Below are 25,329 nucleotides of genomic sequence, written 5' to 3'. Positions count from 1 at the left end.
CGACTAAGTCTTCACGGCATGCGAGAATTGAAGGATTCCCAATCCGTCTCGCTTTCTAATATCCCACCGATGACAAAATGTGCTTACCAATGCTAGCGTTTAATCACCGATTAAACCTTAAGATCGCCCATCCTCTGAAATCTTGAAGAGTGCTCTTGAAATCTGTTCCATTCTGACACCTCAATTCATCTCCCAGGCTGACCACTAAAGACCTTAATCTTCACTCTGGCTGATGAATCCTCGTTCTCATTTCCAATCTTGCAGTACCACTGAACTCTGACTGAGCACAGCCCATGCGAAAATACAATTCTCTTGAACATGCTATGACCATCCACTTTTGCATCTAACACCCGCGACTAACATTATCCTTTTCATGTCACTAACTCTGTCCTAGCAACGGTAGTGCCTTGAACTCCAAAATTCATCCATAGACAATTGCCGGCCATACCTGAACAAGGATAGAACCTCTGAACGCTGACTTCATTGGAGAACAATCACTCCATCCTTGATCGAGTATCGTTAAAATAATACTCCTGCATAGATCCTGACAAAGATCCGAAATGATAACGGTGCGTGTGGAACCCACTCCGCAAGATACGTCCCTCTGTAGGTTCATCAAGGACCTTCCGGCATGCAAGATGGCATACACGGTCCTTGATAACCGAACACTAGCAGAAAACTGACTCGAGATCCGACTTATCCAAACTCACTCGCAATCCCAAAGCGATACGTATTCCCAATATCCATCTAATAAGATGACATACCCGCAACATCTGGAGGAATACTGATCCCCTTCTGCTAACATGACCAATCTTGCTACCCTGTAGCAGCCTGAACCCTTGGAGTGACAAACTCCCTCGTGTACTTTCTCGTATGTGCTGCACTGACTCAGGCCCTGATGGCCTTTCACCCGATGATTAGAAGTCATGGGTCTCTTCCCAGGACCCTCTACTATATGCACCTGGAACGCATCTCTCTTTCCAGGGTGCTCCCAAATCGATCCCACATTTGCAACTCTTGGGAATCGTATCCTTCAAGGTCTGACACCCAGTCACGCTCACTAGCTCGCTTGCCAATGGCTAAGCTGCAACAACTGGAACATCCTCTGTCCCCAAACTGGGTCACAAACTCTTCCCTGAAGCTTCTTAGATTCTCCAAGACTCTCGCTGATTCGAGTATGGATCCTGTGCTTTCAGTAGTACGAGCCCAATACTACCTTCCACACCTATCCATACTTTCCTCAGCAATCCTCCCGAATCCTCCAAGTCACTTCCTCAACTAATACACTCAAGTCTAACTGAGCCTCACTACTAACTCACTGGAATATATCCTAGGCTTCCCTAGGTTCCCGAACTCACCCAGTCCTCAGCTGCCGAAAGATTCCCAGTAATGTCAACTAGCTACCTCATGAATATAGCCACATGCAACAGAGATCAGATAATCCTTCAAGTAACAGACTCATCCCTATAACGGTTGGACTCAGACAAGAGCTGCGCAATAGGGTCAAATCTATCACTCTGAGATTATCCAGCCTGTGCCACATGTGACTTAGCATATTCACTTAATAGTTAGCTCACATTACTAAAAGCCCCACAAAGCACAAAGCAAGCAACATTCAGACAGTGGAAACTCTAACCATCATATTCCAATCAAATCATTCTATCCTCTAATCAGGAATCTGGACATGCAATTCAAAGGCTCATACAATCAGGCATAACCTAAACAGGCTATCCTATCACTGACTGATCTGTACTAGCATGCAAGTCTACAAGCATATACAATAGGCATATAAGGCATCCTCCTAGATCCTTAGCCCTAATCTAGCATGCAGTTCTCATAATCATATCATATCATATCATAACATGTATGGGTATCTTGGGGAAAACTTACTTGAGCTCGTCTGATTGCACGCATCACACACTTTGTTCTTCTGAAAGTTCTTTTCTCTTTTCAGATTCTTTTCAAACTCCTTTTATAAAATGGTTTTACTTTTGAAAACTTTCATACCAATCCCTTATTTTGAGTTCAGACACACCCGAGAGTATGTCCGAATCCCTCAAACCAAGGCTTTGATACTAACTTTTAACTGTTGGATTAGTGTCTAAGTCCATAACTATTTTGGTATGTACTTGACCCGATGGTGCATGGTCCTTTTGGGTTGCCTTCACCAAAGCAACTTGATTGGAGAAATAAATAGAGAGAGAGGTTATTATGATTTATTAATATGTTATAAGAATAATATATTAAAGGAGAAATCATATTTGTTTAATTAATATTGGTCAATAATTAATTAAGAATTAATTTTGTGATCAAGTGTAATTAATTAAACTAGAGGGGCTGAATTGTAATTATGTGATAGTTACAAAATAGGGTAAGGATTATCCTAAGGATAGGTTGGACGAATTTAAGGCTATAAGGCCTTAGAATTCGACCATGATAAGGATTCAAGGCTTATCTTATGGGTTGCTTGGTGGGCAAGCAACTAGATAAGGATAAGGACTGAAACCCTATCTCTACACCTATATAAACACCCCTTTGGCTCATAATTTCGTCCAGACCTTCCCAAGGCTTATTAGGGACGAATTTTATACCTCTCCTCTCTCTTCATATCTTCTCCATTTGCTCTTGGTGTTTGTAAGCCATTAGAGGAGTGACACGTGTGACTCTCAGCTTTCTAAAGTCAATACAAGGAGGAATTGGGATTGTTATTGCTACATAACAATCAAAGTAATATCTTAAACCTAATTATATGTTAATATCGATTTCCATATGCTACAATTAGGGTTTATAGTCTTCAATAACTTGCATGTACAATAGAGAAACCTAGATCCAAGCATTAGGGTTTGTATGAGCACATAGGATGTCTTATGACCATAACCCATCAGTAACATCCCAAAAATACAGGCCAAAAAATTCATTTTTAAATACGTCATTATAAAACCAACAGTGTAATAAAACATCTGTAATATTATGTCATGTCAAAACCAAAGTAGAAATAATCAAACATGTTATCATAAAACAATATCAGAGTGTAATCCCAAAGATCTCATGTGCGGAAAACCATAGTGTGATGCGCTGCGATCAAGCCGACTCCTTTCCTTTGAAAACGAGTACCTGAAACCAAAACTGTAAACCGTAAGCACAAAGCTTAGTGAGTTCCCCCATCATACCACATACCATACAATCACATAGCATACATACTGCCGGGAAATTCTAGGGTGCCCGACCTACCAGTGTCAAGCCATTCTGGGGTGCTGACCTACCCGTGTCAAGCCATTCTGGGGTGCTGACCCACCCATGTCAAGCCATTCTGGGGTGCTGACCTACCCATGTCAAGCCATTCTGGGGTGCTGACCTACCCATGTCAAGCCATTCTGGGGTGCTGACCTACCCGTCGGTCCTAACAACCGACCCTCGGGGACTATTCCACCCCCTACTGCTACTATCACATATATCATAACATAAACATACTATCAGACATATATGGGTGCCTGAACTACCCTTCGGTCCTAACAACCGAACTCGGGGACTACTCCCCTCCTACTACCTCAAACTTATATAACAGGTCATGTTAGCATAATAACATAACATCACATACTGTCAGACGTATCTGGGGTGTCTGACTACCCTCCGGTCCTAACAACCGAACTCTACTACTATCACATATAACATATCATGCTAGCATATAACATATTAGGTAGTAGCAAACCTAGATGATATCACAGAGACAATCATCTATCATACGTCTCCTACTGGTGGGCCGACATTGTGGCCTTAGACCCACCGCTACTGGAAGGTAACTCACCTCGAAAGTTGGCTGCTGAAAATCTACCCGGCAACTGTCTGATGCTGCTGCTCCGGTCTCTCCCTGCTACAAATCCCATAAACACACTCAATCAAATACTGGTAACTATACTGAGGATAAAATGACTATTTTACCCCTGGCTTAGCTTGACCCCAGCCCAAGGCCTAATCCAAAGGCCCAAGAGTCTAATAATGGACCAAGGCCCAACTATGGCCCATCTATGGCATTAGGGTTTCACATAAAATGAAAATTAGGGTTAAGTTTCCTACTTAACCCATTAAGGACTTAATCCATTAAGTCCATCTCTCTACTGAATAAATCATATGATATTATAAATTTGGGCATCTAAATCCATACAACTTTATTAGTACATCTAATTCTTATTAAATTAATTTCCTTTTAATCGATGAAACCGAACTATATTCACACCTATATTTGCAGCCCATTAGATAAAACGAACGTCCATAAATTAATTAATTTTAAACCCAATTACTAAACAAGGCTTTACCTTATATTATATTTATCTTGAACTTAAACCAATGCCATTCAGCCCAAAATATACTAATTGTGTAACAGCCCGGAATCTCAGGTATTATTAAATTATGTTTTTGGGGTGATTTAAGAGGGGACTCGGCGAGTTGGAGCCTAGACTCGCCGAGTAGGATCGCAGACTTGGTCGCGGGATCGCGACTGGACTCGACGAGTCCAGATATGGACTCGGCGAGTCGACGCTGTTTAGCGAAAACCCTAACCGTTCAGGTTTGGGTCGTATATAACGCATTATATGCCATCATTGTTCGTCTTTTAGTCGATTGAGAAGAACCCTAAGCGGCTGTGAGCATCTAGAGCAAGATTGAAGGCCACTGGTGACTTGAAGAAGTTGTGGTGCAAGGAGGAGAAGAGTTTGGCTAAAGGAACTGCAAGGGATTCGAGTTCTGAGGTTTGGGGACACAGAGGGTGCGTTATTCAGGTATCATTCGGATCATTTCTGTTATTTTGATGTGTGCATGGATCTAGGGTTTATGGAACCCATTTGATGATTAGATGGATTATTACCTTGTTACCCAAACGATTATAACCTTGTATTAGGACCTTTAGAGGTCCAGAAGGTCCCATGCCTGTGTATTTGGGACAAAACTTATCTCAGGAAGCAGTTTGATCGACTGCATGGCATGGACTCGCCGAGTCCGATGAACAGACTCGGCGAGTAGCTTGGAGATTGACTGGAACTCGTCGAGCTGTTCTTCAGACTCGACGAGTGGAGTCGGGGTGGCCCCACGATTCTTCCACGAGGATCTCGTCGAGTCAAGAAGGATACTCGACGAGTAGATAAGGAATCTCAGAGAGTTGGAGGACGTCTAGACTCGCCGAGTCGCCATGGTACTCGCCGAGTCTGGTCGAGTTGACCGTTGACCGTTGACCAAAGTTGACCTAAGTCTGACTTCTTAGGGATAGTCACACTTAGAAGATATAAGTGTTAATGAGATATGTGATGTTATAGGGAGGTTGTAGCTCGTCGGATTGTGCACGAGTCATTTCAGGATTTGCTAGCTTTCAGCTTTTACGAGGTGAGTCTTCTCACTATACTGTACCCGGAAGGGTTTGACTGTGTGACCGGAAGGTCAGGTATGATATGTGATATGTATGCTATATGTGGTAAGATAATTGTTATATGTGCTATGTATGTTATGTGGGCCGGAAGGCAATATGTTATGGGCCGGAAGGCGAATATGTTATGGGCCGGAAGGCGTGGTGTTGATGACCGGAAGGTCAGGGCCTGGAAAGGCGTACGTGCGTAAGTTGTATATTGGGGAACTCACTAAGCATTTATGCTTACAGTTGTTATGTATGTGTTTCAGGTACTAGCGAGGACCGTGGGAAGGCGCCGGCGTGATCGATACACACTGAAGAATGCTTTTATGATCTTGGGATTTTGAATATTTGTATTTGACAGAATACTTAAACTATTTATGCCTTGTTTTGAATGGAAATAATTATATTTTAAAAATGAAAAATTTGTTTGAAAATTTGCGTTGTTACAAATTGAACCCATATAATATTAGCCCAACGGATTAAAGCCCAATACCTTAAAAGATCATGTCGATTAGGTCACGGTACTCCATCTCCCTACTTGAGCTTGTTCGCCACTTGCGTCTTCGAAGAGCTGACATAACCAGCTTCAGCGAAACATCCAATTCCGACGGCGACAACCCCAATCTGCTAGCCAATGGCTCTTATGTTGAACCTAGCAATGCGCCACTAACTCCTCCTACGCTCCAATGGAATTGAAACAGTTCCTTCACCGATGCTTGAACCTCACCTCATCCCGACGTCTCCTTTTCCTTGATTGACAGAGGCCATCCACAAATCCCAATTCTCTCCATCTGAAGCGCCTCTCGGGTGTAGCCATGGAGATGGAGGGCAAAGCAAAATTGAAAGGATAAATCAACGGGATCTAAACCCACTTACACCTGATATTAAGCTACTAAAAGAAGAAAAACAGAGTCTACACCTTTCGCTCTCGTCCTCATTCTGGTTCAATACTCACAAGTGGCTCAAGAGAATATGCCACTGTGAGCCTGACGTCTTAGGCATCCCTGAAATCAAGCTCACCTAGATCAAGCACTCCCTTGTTGTTCCTCCTTCCATCGATCGGATCTCTCGTTTGGGCGATGATAGGGGAATTACCCTTAAAGACTTCACATCCCTCACCATTCTACTGTTGAAGGACCCCGTCTACACTCGTCGGAAGGGACGACAAACATCACCGGGGTTCGAGAGACAACCGGAGCTCATACACCCACACACTACATCCCTCTCTATGCTATAATTCTTTCTCTCACTATCTTTGGAATTACAGATTGAAGACAAGGGCTCCCATCATATTGGAGAGTCACAATTGATTTAAATGGCCAATGGAACGTGTAAAGGAATGGGACCAACTCCCTTCACTGGCATCGACAATTGCAGGACCACGATAGGGAAAGCAACAACCTGCCATTGACGAATCAGGAAGAGTGAAACATGGTGTTGAAGTTGATAGGTTTGGTCCCTGGGGTTTGTGAAGCTTGATGATTAAAACCCTAAGTCTGATTGTCTTACGAATTTGATTTCTGGAAATTACTGTTTGGCCCTTGTACTAACACATTCCAATAATTATTATTATTAACCTTCCCAATGAGCTTAATCGATAATTCACTTAAAACTCTCATTTAACTTAATCTAATTCGTCCACTTCACCCGTAAATGCGTTTTATGTAATAACTCAACTATCTCATCCCAGAAATTATCCTTGAATGAATTCATTATCCGAATTATTTTATAACCCTTAATTTGTATTAGCTAGCTAGAAACGGGGCATTACACATTCTCCATGGGGCGCATCTGCCGGAATAGTCCTTTAGGCGCATCTGCCGGGGTTATGAGGTTCTCTATTAGGCGCTTCTGCCGGTAGAGTCTTTTAGGCGCATCTTCCAAGGTTTTATTGACAATATTGTTTTCGAGAGTCTACTCACAATACATATCAATGGGTTTTTAGAGTACACCTGGTGAATACACAGTTCAAAACACCTACAGGTTGCGAGCCTGCCAGTGTCCACTAGACTGTCTAGAATAGTCCGTGGTTGTCATCCATACTCTGCTGGATGACGAGGTCATCACTTGGGTGAAAGGCTTCTCTCATGGTTCACCTCTCACCCTCACCTCATGGTCTATACCACCTCTTTCTCATTTTATTTTGGTCACACAGAAACTATTTCATCTACCCATGTTTTACCCAACACATTTTGTAGATATAAAATACGTATACAGTTTAAATAATTTAAAACATGTATGAAATCATTCATCCAGCATAGACAACAAGTATTCAGATAATATGCACACATAGCACGTAATTTATGTAAAATACTTCATATCTATGTGTAAGATGAAAGGGACCATGCACTCACCTGAAAGGTGGTGACTCAGCACTCGGACAGCGCTTCGATACTCTCAGAACAATTTTCCTTCGATAAAACCTAGTATCAATACCACTAGGGTTTAGTCTAACGTCAACCGCGACTAATTAATAGTCTAACTATTATTATTATTATATAAGCGTTAAATAACACTCAATATAAATCATAATAATAGCCCAAATAATTATTTTAAGGACCTAATAACATTACTATAATTATTTGAAAGCTATATTAAAAATTACGTAAGCGTAGCTCACTTACAGCAGATTTTAAGGAAAACCGGAACTTTATTTGGCGCAGCGTTTCGAAACCGAAAGACACTTTTTTTCACGGGATTCTGGGAGCCTCGGGGCTTCCTTCGGGTGCTAGGGGGTTTTCCTAGGGTTTAGGGGGGGGGGGGTTTGGGGTTGTAGAGAGAGAAAGAAGTTAGAGAGAGAATGAAGAAATGAGTGAGAAATCCGGAACATTTCGCAAGGTATTTATAGGCTTAGCTCCTCGGAATTACGCTGGGCGTAGCTTCGGATAAGGCTCCAGTTGTCTTCGCACGTGGCTCGCACTCATCAGATGGATAAGAACCGGAGTACACTGCGCGTACTTGGCCTCAGACGCGGGGCGTAGCGAAGGGCGACGTGTCGCAAATCCGAAGCGAGGTGTGATCAGCAAGCGACGGTCCAGATGCTGCCACGTCATCAACCTCGCACCAGATTCGTGATTTTCTACTCCGACTTCTAAAAATCATAACTCTCGCATACGAGCTCTGTTTTTGACGTTATTTATATCCACGCGTAGGTAAAAACATTCATTTTGACTCCGTCGGCTAATTCTCGACCGATCTTAAATTTAATAGTACGAGGAGATTATACTGTTAAATGTCCGCGTAAAATTCATAACTTCTACATGCGGAATCTGTTTTCGTATGTATTTTTACCGTTGAGTTCCTATTAATGAGATCTTCAATTCTCATTTAGGTCGCGTAGGCCAAAAACCGCTCGAACTAAAATTCGAGTTTCGGGTCGTGCACTGCTATGCCAAATCTTATAAAATTCATAACTTCCTCATACGAAGTCAGATTTGGGCGTTCTTTTTTTGTATGTTCTCGGTTTAACATATACTACAACTTTTATTTGGATCGATAAGGCTAAAAATTTATGTATGAAAATTCACTATTTACGTCTCCCGGTGCCGTGCCGGTTTTGCCGTAAAACTTCGATGTACCGTAACTTCTTCGTTATAACTCATATTTCAACGTTCTTTATATGTACGAAACCCTTGAGAAGTATTCTACAACTTGGTTAAGATTATTTATTCTAAATAATCTTTTGTCGAAAAGTCATTTTCGATCCTTATTATCTCTAAATTGACTAGCCCGGATCTACGGGCGTTACATTTTAAGACCACCATTTTGTTATCAGAAAATATAGGATTTTCTGGAGTAAACGATTTTATACGATTTCAAAAATGATAGAGTAAAACACACACATGTAACTATACTCAATTGGAAACAGATTTCACAATTTCGAAAGACGATAAACTAAAGTACGTGCATGCAAATATACGAGATAGAAATCAAGACTTACAACTGTTTTGATAAGAAAACACTGGAATTTTCTTGATTTCTAAACTATCACAAAGTTTTATACGAAAATGCTTATGAACTCACAAACATATTTTATGTTGACGCTTTTCAAACGACTTGTATTCTCAGGAAATCAGTAAGCAGGTTAAAGGGACGCAAATTCATGATTATTTTGTTGTAGTTTGGAATTTATTTACTTATGTCTCTTTTGTGTAATTCGAAGAACAAATACAATATGTAAACAATGTAAGTTTTTTTTATCTCAATGTATGATGTTTGCATTTGCTATGTTTCATTTATATTCAATTGTTATGATACTGCACAATGAAGTCACCCTCCTCCGGCCGTTTCCGCCGTCTGGTTCGGGGGTGTGACACTCTTTTCAAAATCGCTTGTATTTTTAGGAAATCAGTAAACAGGTACTCCCACAACATTTTGAGTAGACGGAGTGTATAGAGTCACGTCTTTACTTTTTGTTATACTTTTGATGTATACAACTATGAATCAAATATATGTAAATATCTATATTTCAATGAAATGGTTGCGTTTACTTTGATTACTATGATGCAATCATTGTGATACTGTACATGACGTCCTCCACCCACGAACGTTTCTGCCGTTTCGGCTTAGGTGTGTGACAAGAAGTTCCACGAGGAACTGAGTACAAGGCTACATTTCAACACTGCTTATCATCCACATACCGACGATCAAAGTGATCAGACCATGCATACCCTTGAGGATATATTGCGGGATTGTGTCATAGATTTGGATGGGAGTTGGGATTCCTACCTACCTCTTATATAGTTTTCCTACAACAACAACTATCACTCAAACATTGGTGTCCCACCTTTTGAGCTCTTGTATGATCAGAGATGTCGTACCCCGGTACGTTAGGGAGAGGTTGGACACAAGGTCATAGGAAGGACCGAAGTAATCCTTCAGACCACGGAGCTTATTCAACAGATTAGGCAGAGACTGCAGATAGCTTAGAGTCGGCAAAAGAGTTATGCTAACCGGCGTCGATCGGAGTTGGAAGTTTAGGTAGGCGATATGGTGTTATTGAAGGTCTCACCCTAGAAGGGTGTGATATGATTTAGGAAGAGTGAGAAATTGGGTCCCCAATATATTGGACCGTTCTATGTGATGGACAGAGTGGGAAGGGTGGACTACCGGTTGGATTTACCAAGCGAGATCAGTCAGATCCACAACACTTTCCACGTTTCTCAATTGCGGAAATGTGTGTTGGACGGTGAGGCAGTGGTCCCTTTGGATGATATTCAGGTCGATGAGCGCCTAAATTATATTGAGAGTCCGGTAGTGATATGTGCATATTTAGCTATATATTTTATGTAGAATCTTAATACGTTTTGACTATTTTATTTCAATTAATGAACAAAAGGTACTTAATCATGTTTAAATTATATTTTCAGCCTAAAAGACATGCACGGAAGCAAAAGGAAGCGAAAAATGCAATCGGAAGTTCGGGAATTGAAGAAAGAAGAAAAAGAGTCAAAAACCTGAAGAACTCGGCGAGTTGGACACCTACTCGACGAGTAGGCACGAAGATTCACGAAGCAATAAAACTCCTTACCGCGAACGGATTCTTATTGAGGGACTCGGCGAGTCGGTTACTGGACTCGGCGAGTCGCCCTTGTTTTCAGAAATCTTTAAATAGGACATAATACCCTGAGACTAAAGGCCTTTCTGGAACCCTTGGAGACTAAATTGCGATTGAAGGTGTTGTTGGAGCTCTGGAAACCGAAGATCAATCCTAACATCCAATTTTGAGGAGATCGAAAGGCACAACCTTATTCTCTTTTCTTAATCTAGTGTTTATAACATGTTTAGGACATTAGATTTAGCTTATGAGACGTTTTTTGCTATGAACATGAGCTAAAAACTCATTTCTTCTGTTTAGGGTAGACAAATTTATGACTATGGTTTGATTTTGTGGTAGGATTAATTTAATTTGGTGATTTTATTTTTTGTTAAGCTTGTTAAAGACCCTCATGTGTTGCTAATAACTATTTTCTGTTAATTATCAAGTATATTAAGTTGCATGAACATCACTTGATTGCTTGTCTCATATAATTTATGTGAAAACAATGTTATATGCCTAGGAATAGTGAGCATGAAACTAGGGATTAATTAGAAAATAGGTAAGTCAATGTATGAGCTTGTTTGACAAACCATCATACAAGAGGTTAATTGAATTAGCAATTTAGTTAGCCAACTACAGGTCCTACTTAAACTGAATAAATAAAGTAGGAAACTCATTAGTTTAACCAACTGGCCACTATTTGAATTGATTTGTTTTCTAAGGATTAGTAATAGTGAACATGAACCTAATCACATTAATCGGTAGCCAATGAAAAAATAATCCATTGCACGTGCCATAAAATCAACCATAGGAATAAGTAAGTTGAACCTGAACATAAGTCTCCTTTAATATTGAATTTAGTTAATTTTTATTTGTTTTATCTGTTAATTGCTTTGTTTGAGTATTAGATAAGTGCTTAAGTTTCTAGTCTTGAAAAACTAGAGAAAACCTCTTTTCTTTTATTATTTGTTTTTTTAGATAATTATAGTAATTTGTTTATTTTCCGTTCCCTGTGTTCGATACCCTGCTTGCTTAATTATACCACCAATTGACAGGTACACTTGCTTTTGTGTGTTTAAATTACATTTAAAAAGTAGGACTAAAACTAGTGTAATAATCACACATCAGGTAGCTTTATTGGCGAGAACGATGAAGGTCCTGCGCAACAAGGATATACCTTTGGTAAAGGTTTAGTGGCAGCATCAGAGAGGCTCCAAGTGGACCTAGGAGCCGGAGGCTGAGATGCATGAGCATTATCTTGAGGTATTCGCTCCAGCCGACTTCAAGGACAAAGTCTAGTTCGAGAAGGGGAGAATTGTAACATTCTGATGTTGAGGTACTTCCAATGTTGACCCTATGTTTCAATAATATTGCAACTTGGCCCTTTGGATTGAAAAAGGATTGCAAAATGGCCCATAGTGGCAATATAGTAATTTTGACCAAAGTGTGGTACACTGAACATACGTATGTACACCCTAGTATGTTGGGCATAGACCTCGTACATGGGGGCGTATGTGAGGAAATGGTAAACCCTAAATTTTAGGGGTTAGTCCGTATTTAAACCTCATTATATCCTCACATCTCATTCTTATTCAGCCTTCCTCTGTGAAAATCGACCCCCGAGCATATGCTAAGTGAAAGAGTGCATTTTTGGAGCCTTTTAGAGTGGTTAGAAGTGTTCTTAAAGAAGAAGAGAGTGGTGGAAAGAGCTTGGAGTTTGGGAAGCACCTTGGATCTGAGATTTCCTTCTTGATTGCAAACTCTAGAAGGTAAAAAGTTTGCATCTTGATCACTCCATCTTGTAGATTTAGTCATTTTCTCTTTTAAGATACTTTTGGTCCCGTAATGGTGATTCTTGATCATGGCATGTTCTTGACCAAATAAGTCATCCTTTCAGACCTTATGAAGGGTCTCGAGACTTAGTTTCACTCCATGCAAGCTATAGAAGGTCTTAATGCATTAAGATGTTGAGGGTTTGTGTTTTAAGCAATTAATGGACATGCAAAGTCATAAAGTTGGAAACTTTATGACTTGTGACAGTATTTTAGCCTTTGATCTGACTTTAGACGTGAACATGTGGAGTATTAAGCTCTTAATGGAAAAAAGGATGAACATGGCGCACATGCTGGGCGTAGCAGGTGGTACACTGCGCATATGCAGTCAACACCCGTAAGTTGGCCAAGCACCAAATACACCGCACGCATAAAAGAGTACGCTCAGCGTACTCAGCTGAGTCGACCCGGTCGGGTTGGCATTTTTTTTTATCTAACTCACTTCCTTTTTTGTTTGTTAGTTTCGGGAATATCCCTATTCATAGGTATGAGATCTACATCTACGAATTGAAAGGTTCGAATGATCCACAACGGGGGTTGAGAGATCCCTTGTCGCCAACAAAGAAAAGAAGGTAGAACCAATGGGCCCTTAGTCCGCCCCTTATGTAGTACATAGAGGCGTCGCGAAGGAGTGAAGAATACCCCTTTCTTCCTGGAAGAACTGGACGACCGGTTGACTTGGTTGGGTGTTGACTTTGACTTTGACCAAGGTTGACCAAGTTTGACTTTAGGGTATTTTGGGATTGTGTTTGAGAATTGGTTATTTTGTTTGATAGGTGACAGTTAGAGTTGAGATTCATAGTCGGTACCTCATCAACTATTGTTCAGATTGAGATATGAGTCTTCCACACTGTACTTGTGGGTCGAAGGCACTAAGGCCGACCCATTGGATTGGATATCTTGTGATATGATAGTATGTGACTATGCAATGGAGAGCTGTTAGATCGGCATCTTGGTATATATGATGTTAGCATGCAATAGTAATTTGTAGATATGCTTGTTAGCCTGTTCACAAATTATGTGATTATTTGTTGTTGGATATATGTTATTATTATATGCATGTCGACATGGTATGGTGTAACACCGTAAATTTTCAAAGAAATTTTTCATTTTTCCAAAATCACATAATGTATCACATCACAAATCAAAATCCATAATCAATTCTGTTTTCAAAACAAATCCCAAGATCTCTTATATAAAAATCTCCATCAGTGTGTGTGTACGTGTCAAGCCGTCACCTTCCCACAGTCCTCGCTGGTACCTGAGACATCAAACATAACAACTGTAAGCATAAATGCTTAGTGAGTTCCCCAAAATACCACATACTACAAATACGCCACTCGAGGCTAACCCGACCCTCTGGTCAAGATGTCTCAGTGGGACCTTCCAATCCCGCAGCTCGTCGGACCCTCTGGTCCAGTCATAGCTCATTGGGCCCTCTGGCCCGATCTGAATCGTTGGACCCTCCGGTCCGGTCTATATAGTCATACAGCATACAATAACACATAGCATACAATCTCATAAATAGCACATAATCTCATACATAACACATAAGACCCTCTGGTCAACTCATAATACCACTCAAGGTAACGTATAGTGAGAAGACTCACCTCGCGTGTCTCGGTAACTCGTAAAACTCTCAATCACTAGTGCTCGATCTCCCAAGCTGTCATCCTCCTACAACACAGGTGTATCTTTACTTAATACTACTTGACTCTGACTGACTAATACCACTAAGTCAAACCAGTCACTACTGGTCAACGGTCAACGGTCAATGGTCAACGGTCAACCCGACTCGCCGAGTCTGGCGTGGACTCGCCGAGTCCCTACAGGAACCCGATTCCCTCTGAATCTCTTCCAACTCACCGAGTCACTCACCCGACTCGGTTACACAGTCCCTGGTCCGAAGTCTCTAAACAACCCGCACCAACTCGCCGAGTCTGAGATTGGACTCGGCGAGTGCACTCCATGCACAACCTCAAACGACCTTCTAAGGTCAGATCCACTTTAGTAATTCATAGATCTAGTCCCCTTAAACTTATTAACCAAGTAAAGTCCGAGTCTTGGTGCTCATTAAGCATCATATAGCTCATTAATGGAGGTTTAGCCTCAAATACATAGATCCCAATCTAAAACCTCCATGGATGCACATAAAGCTTGGGCAAGGAGGTGCTCTGGACCTCTATGGGTCTAGATTCAGAGCCATAACTCGCCAAGGGACCTTAATGATGCTAGATCTAGCCACAAATGGGTTCAAAAACCCTAAATCTATATGAACATCATAATAACAAAGAAGGATTCGAATGGTACCTCAGATGTGATGTCCTGGACCTTAGCTCTTCAAGAATCCACCCCTCTCTTGCTTCCTCTTGGCTAGATCTTCTCTTCCCTTGCTAGACAATAACTCCAAGAATCAACAATGGCTTCTTCCCTCACTTGAATCACTCAATTGATCTAGGGTTTCACTCTGGGGACTAATGAGCGCAAATGACGGCCATAAGGACCTTTAAATAGGCCGCAAACCCGAGAAATTAGGGTTTCATTAAACGTCGCAGACTCGCCGAGTCCACTAAGTTGACTCGCTGAGTCCGAGCATCAATCCGGATGAGAACCCGCGTCCTAACTCGGCGAGTCTATGCACCAACTCGCCGAGTCCCTTCTCAAAACTCAAAATAAAAGATTAATTAATATACTTGAAATCTCGGATGTTACAATTCTCCCCCACTAGAATCTGACTTCGCCCTCGAAGTCTCATTCCTGAAATAACTCTGGATGCTGCTCCCGCATCTCCCGCTCCGTTTCCCAGGTCAACTCAGATCCCTTCCGATGCTGCCACTGAACCTGTACCAGAGGCACTTCCTTGTTCCTCAGAACCTTGATCTTTTGATCCACAATCGCAACTAGTCTCTCTGCGTAGTTCAGGCTCGCATCCACCTGAATATCCTCCAACGGCACCACTGCCGACTCGTCGGCAATACATTTGCTCAACTGCGAGACATGAAAGGTATCATGGATCTACCCCAACTCAGCAGGTAGGTCAAACCGGTAGGCTACCCTGCCCACCCTAGCAATTACCCTGAAGGGTCCAATGTACCGGGGTCCCAACTTGCCCCTCTTCCTGAATCGTATCACCCCTTTCCAAGGAGAGATCTTTAGGAGCACAAAATCACCGACCTGAAACTCGAGCTCGGACCGACGCCTGTCCAAATAACTCTTCTGACAACTCTGCGCGGTCAACAACCTCTTCCTGACCTGCTGAATCTGCTCGGTCATCTGGAGTACAATCTCCGTGCTACCCATCACCCGCTGCCCCACCTCTCCCCAGCAGATGGGGGTACGACACCTCCGCCCATACAACAGCTCAAAGGGTGGCATACCAATGCTCGAATGATGGCTGTTGTTATACGAAAACTCTGCTAAAGGTAGGTGGGTGTCCCAGCTCCCTCCAAAATCCAGAACACATGCTCGGAGCATATCCTCAAGCGTCTGAATCATTCGCTCGCTCTGTCCGTCCGTCTGCGGGTGGTATGCGGTACTGAAATGCAATCTCGTACCCAACTCCTCATGAAACTTCTTCCAAAACCTGGAAGTAAAAAACACATCCCGGTCTGAAACAATCGACATCGGAACTCCATGCTGCGATACCACCTCTCTCACATATAATTCTGCCAATTTCTCCGCAGAAGAACTCTCGCTGATGGCTAGAAAATGAGCGCTCTTCGTCAATCTATCCACGATCACCCAAATCGCATCAACTCCTCTCGCAGTCCTTGGCAATTTGATGATAAAATCCATGGTAATATGTTCCCACTTCCACTCGGGAATCTCCAACGGTTGCAGCTTACCATGCGGACGCTGGTGCTCGGCCTTAACTTGGCGACAAGTTAGGCACCTCTCGACGAACCAAGCAACATCCCTCTTCATACAGGGCCACCAATATTCCTTCTTTAGGTCCAAATACATCTTGGTAGCCCCAGGATGGATCGAGAACTTCGATCGATGTGCCTCCTCCATCAAAATGGTACGCGTCCCGCCCACAAACGGTACCCAAATCCGACCCTGAAACGTCATAAGCCCCCAACCATCGGTAACGAATTCTGATACCTGACCAACCACCCGCTCCCTCTTTTGATTTTCTGATCTCGCAGCCTCAGCCTGAGCCCCTCGGATGGTGTCCAAAATCGGAGTCGTCACTGTCAACCTCAAACAGATGTCTCGCAATGGGGCACTCTCTGCCCTGCGACTCAGGGTGTGGGCTACCACATTAGCCTTGACCGGGTGGTACAGGATCTCGCAATCATAATCCTTTACCACATCCAACCATCTCCTCTGTCGCATATTCAGATTTGGCTGATCCATCAGGTACTTCAAACTCTTGTGGTCCGTGTATATCGTACACCGAACCCCATACAGATAGTGATGCCAGATCTTGAGGGCGAACACCACAGCCCCCAACTCCAGATCATGGGTGGGATATCTCGTCTCATGAGGCTTTAACTGCCTCGATGCATACGCGATCACATGCCCTCTCTGCATCAACACCGCTCCCAACCCCGATATCGATGCATCACAGTACACCACAAAATCCTCCATCCCTTCCGGCAATGCAAGCACGGGAGCTTCGCACAATCTCTGGCAAAGAGTCTCACATGAGGTCTGCTGCTCCGGACCCCATGAGAAAGTAACACCCTTCCGGGTTAACTTGGTAAGTGGCACAACAATTTTAGAGAAGTCCCTGATAAATCTCCGATAGTAGCCTGCCAGCCCCAAGAAACTCCGGATCTCCGCAGGCGACCTCGGCACTTCCCAACTTATCACGGCCTCGATCTTGGCCGGGTCAACCAATATCCCATTCTGGTTAACGAGATGCCTTAAGAACTGGACCTCCCGTAACCAAAAATCACACTTAGAGAATTTGGCGAATAGCCTCTCCGACCTCAGAACCCCGAGGAGCTCCCTCAAATGCTCCTCATGCTGCTCTCTGGTCCTCGAATACACCAGGATATCATCAATGAATACAATGACTGAACGATCCAACATCGGCCTACACACCCTGTTCATGAGATCCATGAATGCCGCTGGTGCATTGGTGAGCCCGAATGGCATCACCACGAACTCGTAATGCCCGTAACGAGTCCTAAACGCCGTCTTCGGGATATCCTCATCCCGAACTCTCATCTGGTGATATCCCGATCTCAAGTCAATCTTGGAGAACCACGACGCCCCCTGCAACTGATCGAATAGATCATCGATCCTCGGCAACGGATAACGGTTATTGACCGTCAACTTGTTCAACTCCCGGTAATCAATGCACATCCGGTGTGAACCATCCTTTTTCTTGACAAAAAGGATCGGAGCTCCCCAGGGAGAGCTACTGGGATGGATGAACCCTTTTCCCAACAGCTCTTGCAGCTGTGAGGATAACTCCTGCATCTCTGGCGGTGCCAGCCGATATGGCGCCTTAGTGATAGGCGCAGCCCCGGGAATCAAATCGATACGAAACTCCACTTGCCTCTCAGGAGGTACGCCCGACAACTCCTCGGGGAACACGTCCCGGAACTCACGCAATATCGGTACATCGTCCACTGAACTTGGCCTCCCAACGGCCTCTCGTACATCCGTCACATAGGCCATGAATCCCTTGTAGCCCTGCTTCAAACTCCGCCTCGCTCTGGCAGCCGAACAGAATACCGAACCACCACGAGTCCCCTCGCCATAAACTGTCAGCACTCCCCCACTAGGATCTCGGATCGTCACCAACTGACGCTCGCAATCTATGATAGCCCCGAAACGGCTCAACCAATCCATGCCTACTATGACACAAACATCCCCCATAGCAATCGGAATCAGATCAATCGGGAACTCCACCCCGAAGATCTCCAGCACGCATCCACGTATCACCTCGGTAGCACATACCTCACGCTCATCTACTATGGAAACCTGCAGAGGTCGACTCAACGCCTCTCTCGGAATACTAATGCACCGACTAAAAGCTAAAGATATGAAAGACCGACTCGCACCCGAGTCGAATAAAACCAATGCAGGTACAGAACTCACAAGAAAAGTACCTACGCACAACATATAACAATTACAATAGCATAAACTCAACATAAAATAGATAAAGATAACATACCTGCCACGACGTCAGGTGCTGCGCGGATCTCCTCCGCAGTCAGCTGGAAGGCTCTCCCCCTAGCCTTCGGTGCTTCGGCCTTCACTGGACGGGTCTCGGTAGCTCGAACCACAGGTGCAGATCCCTGCACTGATCTCTGAAGCTGGGGGCACTCGGCTTTCCGATGGCCGGTCTGGTTGCAATGGAAGCAAACCGAGAACCCCTTCGGACAGTCCCTCGCAAAATGTCCTTCCTTCCCGCATTTGTAGCATACCCCAGTCTTGCATGGCCCGTCATGGCTCTTGCCGCACTTCCCACAAGTGCGGCCCCTCGAACTGCCTGTCCTCGAATCAGCGGGCTTTGCCCGCTTGGCGGCCGGCTGCGACTGTGCCGGTCGCCGATCACCCTTCTGCAACTCAGTCTCCTCCCTCGCCTGTGTCTCAAGCTCGATCTCCCTCTTCTTGACATTTGCCTGGAGCTTGGCAAACGTCCGATAAGTCGAGTTCGCCACGAACTCACGGATGTCCCTCCTCAAGATGCTCAGATAACGGCTCATGCGAGCCTGCTCAGTGGACACCAACTCCGGGCAAAACAGCGCCCGCTCATGAAACATCCTCGTAATCACTGTCACCGACTCGGTCCCCTACTTGAGGGTCAGAAACTCCTGAGCTAAACGTTCCCTCTCCACCTGGGGAACATACTCGTCACGAAACATCGCAGTAAACCTCTCCCAGGTCACTGCAGTCAGCTCAGCTGTAGAATAGCTCGCGGTCACAAATTTCCACCAGTGCTTTGCCCCCAAGCGAAGCTGGTTGAGTGCGAATCGCACCCTCAAGTGCTCCGGACATGAGCACGTATAGAAACACCCCTCTATGTCTGAGATCCATCTCATAGCGGCGATCGGATCCTGTGTACCATCGAACTCCGGTGGTTTCGTGTTGCTGCACTCTCGGTACAGCAACGAATCACCACCCTGGGGTCTCGTAGCCGCAACAGCTACGGTGGCTGCAGCAACAGCAGCATCAGTCAAAGCAACGTATCGCTCGTCAAATGTCTCGATCAGTGTGGTCTTAATAGACCCAAACATCTCCGGAATCTCAGCTCTGATGGCAGCGGCCACCTCCTCATGGATGATCCGATAGATCTCCTCATCGCTCACCCCACTGCTCTCGGGGTTATGGCGTGTCCCAACCATGATCAACCTCTGAAATACAATACACGAAATGTCAGGAATACTCTCGAGCATACTCACACTCGATAACTCAAACATCCTCTCTCCTGGTACTCCCAAGGATTCTTACTTGGACTGCGTACCAATCTGGTGTCTTCGATAGTACGGGCCCAATACTATCGCCCACACCGAATCGATATACAACCCAAGTCCTCCTCCTAGGATCCCAAATCGAAAACACTCTACTCTCGCTATGCACTGGCTACTCTCAATAGCCCTCCCCTGAGCTCCTCACTGCTACCTACTCACTCTCTCAAAGTGTCTCCTAGCAGCAGCGATCTCCTAAGCTAAGGCATCACAAATCAGGCCCACTCTAGTCCTAATAGGAATACCTAGCCTTTCTAACATGCACCACATAATATCTCATAACTCATAACATATAATGTAAAGGTATTTTGGGGATTCACCGTTCGGGCGCTGGCTGACCGTGCACACCTTCCACTCTGCTCGTTTCCAAAAACCTCTTTTTCTTTTTAGAAAATTTTAGTTTTATTTGAAAATTCCTCAAATCCTCGGTTTGAGTTCAAATACGCCCGAAGGTGCATCCGAATCCCTCAAACCAAGGCTCTGATACCAACTTGTAACACCGTAAATTTTCAAAGAAATTTTTCATTTTTCCAAAATCACATAATGTATCACATCACAAATCAAAATCCATAATCAATTCTGTTTTCAAAACAAATCCCAAGATCTCTTATATAAAAATCTCCATCAGTGTGTGTGTACGTGTCAAGCCGTCACCTTCCCACAGTCCTCGCTGGTACCTGAGACATCAAACATAACAACTGTAAGCATAAATGCTTAGTGAGTTCCCCAAAATACCACATACTACAAATATGCCACTCGAGGCTAACCTGACCCTCTGGTCAAGATGTCTCAGCGGGACCTTCCAGTCCCACAGCTCGTCGGACCCTCTGGTCCAGTCATAGCTCATTGGGCCCTCTGGCCCGATCTGAATCGTTGGACCCTCCGGTCCGGTCTATATAGTCATACAACATACAATAACACATAGCATACAATCTCATAAATAGCACATAATCTCATACATAACACATAAGACCCTCTGGTCAACTCATAATACCACTCAAGGTAACGTATAGTGAGAAGACTCACCTCGCGTGTCTCGGTAACTCGTAAAACTCTCAATCACTAGTGCTCGATCTCCCAAGCTGTCGTCCTCCTACAACACAGGTGTATCTTTACTTAATACTACTTGACTCTGACTGACTAATACCACTAAGTCAAACCAGTCACTACTGGTCAACGGTCAACGGTCAATGGTCAACAGTCAATGGTCAACGGTCAACCCGACTCGCCGAGTCTGGCGTGGACACGCCGAGTCCCTACAGGAACCCGATTCCCTCTGAATCTCTTCCAACTCACCGAGTCACTCACCCGACTCGGTTACACAGTCCCTGGTCCGAAGTCTCTGAACAACCCGCACCAACTCGCCGAGTCTGAGATTGGACTCGGCGAGTGCACTCCATGCACAACCTCAAACGACCTTCTAAGGTCAGATCCACTTTAGTAATTCATAGATCCAGTCCCCTTAAACTTATTAACCACGTAAAGTCCGAGTCTTGGTGCTCATTAAGCATCATATAGCTCATTAATGGAGGTTTAGCCTCAAATACATAGATCCCAATCTAAAACCTCCATGAATGCACATAAAGCTTGGGCAAGGAGGTGCTCTGGACCTCTATGGGTCTAGATTCAGAGCCATAACTCGCCAAGGGACCTTAATGATGCTAGATCTAGCCACAAATGGGTTCAAAAACCCTAAATCTATATGAACATCACAATAACAAAGAAGGATTCGAATGGTACCTCAGATGTGATGTCCTGGACCTTAGCTCTTCAAGAATCCACCCCTCTCTTGCTTCCTCTTGGCTAGATCTTCTCTTCCCTTGCTAGACAATAACTCCAAGAATCAACAATGGCTTCTTCCCTCACTTGAATCACTCAATTGATCTAGGGTTTCACTTTGGGGACTAATGAGCGCAAATGACGGCCATAAGGCCCTTTAAATAGGCCGCAAACCCGAGAAATTAGGGTTTCATTAAACGTCGCAGACTCGCCGAGTCCACTAAGTCGACTCGCCGGGTCCGAGCATCAATCCGGATGAGAACCCGCGTCCTAACTCGGCGAGTCTATGCACCAACTTGCCGAGTCCCTTCTCAAAACTCAAAATAAAAAGATTAATTAATATACCTGAAATCCCGGATGTTACATATGGTGGGGTTGAGATTGTACTGCTTTATGTTGTAAGTCAACAGACCAGAGCATTCCAACCCCTTAAGTTTGTGGGCTTGGGCATTCCAACCGGTAGGTTGTGGGTCGGGGTAATCCAACCAGGAGGTTGTGGACCGATTATGTATTGGGCATTTCTACCGTAAGGTTATGGGCCAGGGGTAATCCAACCAGAAAGGTTGTGGACCCGTTATCTGCTTGATTATATGTGTGTGTGGTGGTACTTTGGGGGAAAATTACGAAACTTTGGCTTATGGTTTTTAGTTTATTATTTCAAGTACTTCTGATGATCGTGGGAAGGCAAAAGCGTGACCGGATGCATCCTCTTGTTTTATGGCTTTATGATTTTGAGATATTCTGACATGGATAAACACTTTAGAAAAAATGATTTTGTAAACATTTCATGATTATGAGTTTCTTTGAAAAGTTTAAATTTGTTGTGATTTTTGAGTCATTACAATATATATATATATATATATATATATATATATATATATATATATATATATATATATATATACACACATTCAATTTTTATTTTCAACAAATTGATATAAATAGTTGCGATTTTTAGCCCTATAAAGTAAAAAAAAAAATAGATTAGATATCTCAAAGTATTTTTTTCTATGTATTTCTATTGATTTTCTAGGTTTTAGGTTTTCCAAAGGTTTATGCACATATATATATATATATATATATATATATATATATATATATATATATATATATATATTATTCTCATTAGATATTTTCATTTTTACAAAATATTTGTATTTTCACAAGAACATACTTCATATGATTAATAATTAATAATTAGATAAATTAAACTTATTTTTTTTAAACAACTAATAATAATATGTTTGAGTTAGAACATGCCAATGTCAAAATATAGTACCAACTCCTCACTTAATATTAACTAGGAGGAAAGCCTGAGCTTTATCTTATGATGTTTTTTTATGTTTTTTATGCCAAAATATAGAAATTTTAACTTTAAGGATCAAAAGTGTTAAAGTGAGTTAAGAATTGTGACAAAAACCTAAAGGCACTAAAGGTTATTATTGCTAAGCTTAATGAGCTTTAATATATACTACTTATGATGTTTTTTTATGTTTTTTATGCCAAAATATAGAAATTTTAACTCTAAGGATCAAAAGCGTTAAAGTGAGTTAAGAATTGTGACAAAAACCTAAAGGCACTAAAGGTTATTATTGCTAAGCTTAATGAGCTTTAATATATACTACTTATCCCCGGGCTTCGCATGAGTTCGGTTTGTTTTTGTTTTTGTTTTTGTTTTTTTTTTGTTAGTTGTGGAAAGTTTGTGAAAACAAAAGCCAAAAGTCATAAAAAATATTGTATTTTTAGAAGACATCAAATAAGAGACTAAAAGTGTAAAAATTTGAAAAGTAGCGGGGCAAAATGAAAATCAATAAAAGATTACTAAATGACTAAAAATGTAAAAGTTTGGAAAGTGAAGTGGCAAAATAATATATATATATATATATATATATATATATATATATATATATATATATATATATATATATATGAATTAATTATTATATTTGAAATAAAAAAAAATTAATAATCAATATAATAATGATAGACGTAGGGAGGGCATTTTAAAGGCAATCGGTCGCCACTATTTATCTACGTGGAAAAAACCTAATAAATAGAGTAATTCCATGTGGGCTATTTGGTGGCAACAAAAAATGGTCCGAGTGTCCGACAATTTAAGATTAAGAATGGTTGTTAGTATTGCTTGTATAGATGGATAAAAAAACATATTATTTTAATACAAGATTGGGTTGTGATAGAGTTGCTGATAAACATACTCTAAAAGTGATTTAGAAACCTTTTTCTTACTTTCCAAGTTTGATTTATATAATAGTATTTCAAACCAAATGTAAACACGAGTTAATTTCTCTTAGACCAACAATCACCTTGATCGATCGTCGAGTATTCTGAAAGTTGAGCAATGAGAACCCAGTCGGTTCAACTGTTCAAGCCTCTCACATTCCTTGCTCTTTTGGGAATGTATTTTCCATCCCTTAACTGTGGAACCAGTCGATCTAGTGAGCATAACAAAGGTTTAATGAACCGATAACATGCAGGCATGCATGCATGATAGTTGACAAATAAAATTATCAGAAATAACAGAAATAAAAAAGAAGGGGATATCGAGATCAACTATAGTTATGTGTAGAATGCCCAAGAATCAAAACCTACGACCAATCAGACCGAAAATCAAGAATCCAATATCATAATAACAAAAACGTGTTACATCATAAGAATCAAGAAACTCATCCAGTCACCACAACGACTTATTACTTAATTAACCAATACACACATTATTCATATTTCCACAAAATGCAACATACGATCCAAAGCGCAAAACTGATCATAATCACAAAATCATAATCACAAAAATGAAAGCTAAAACCAAATACAGGACGAAAACTAGTCTACCGGAAGGACACACCACGCACAATGGAAAACAGACCACAAGCACGAGCCAGCAGGTCATGACACATCTCATCATTTGGCCAGCTCACAGTCGAAAAGATCTTATCAAGATACTCGATCTCACTCTGTGAGAGATGCTTCTCATGCTTCAGCCATTTTGGTCGAACATAAAAGTTCAGGTGGAGGTTCGTTCCATCATCAGCCTCATGTTGTTCCAGAAGCTGGAGTTTCATGGTGAGTGGAGGCTGAGGAGGAAGACGAAAGTCATGAGGAAGTGGAAGGTTGATCCTCTGAAGACGTCGTGGCATGACACGGCGGCACAATGGGCAGGTGTTATTTCTTGAGAGCCACTTGATGATGCACTTCTCATGGAAGACGTGGTGGCAACCGTACAATCGGAAAACTGACTCTTGTGATTCAAAGTGGTTGAGACAGATGGGGCAGGTGGTATCGCCGTGGGCTTGCGCGGAGGAGGAGGAGTCGACGTATCCCGGATGGCAATTT

The sequence above is a fragment of the Lactuca serriola genome, chromosome 6 (assembly GCF_051521515.1).
Source record: "Lactuca serriola cultivar US96UC23 chromosome 6, Lser_US96UC23_V15, whole genome shotgun sequence".
NCBI lineage: Eukaryota > Viridiplantae > Streptophyta > Magnoliopsida > Asterales > Asteraceae > Lactuca > Lactuca serriola.
The sequence above is the reverse complement of the archived record's forward strand: the minus strand, read 5'-3'. Positions refer to the sequence as shown.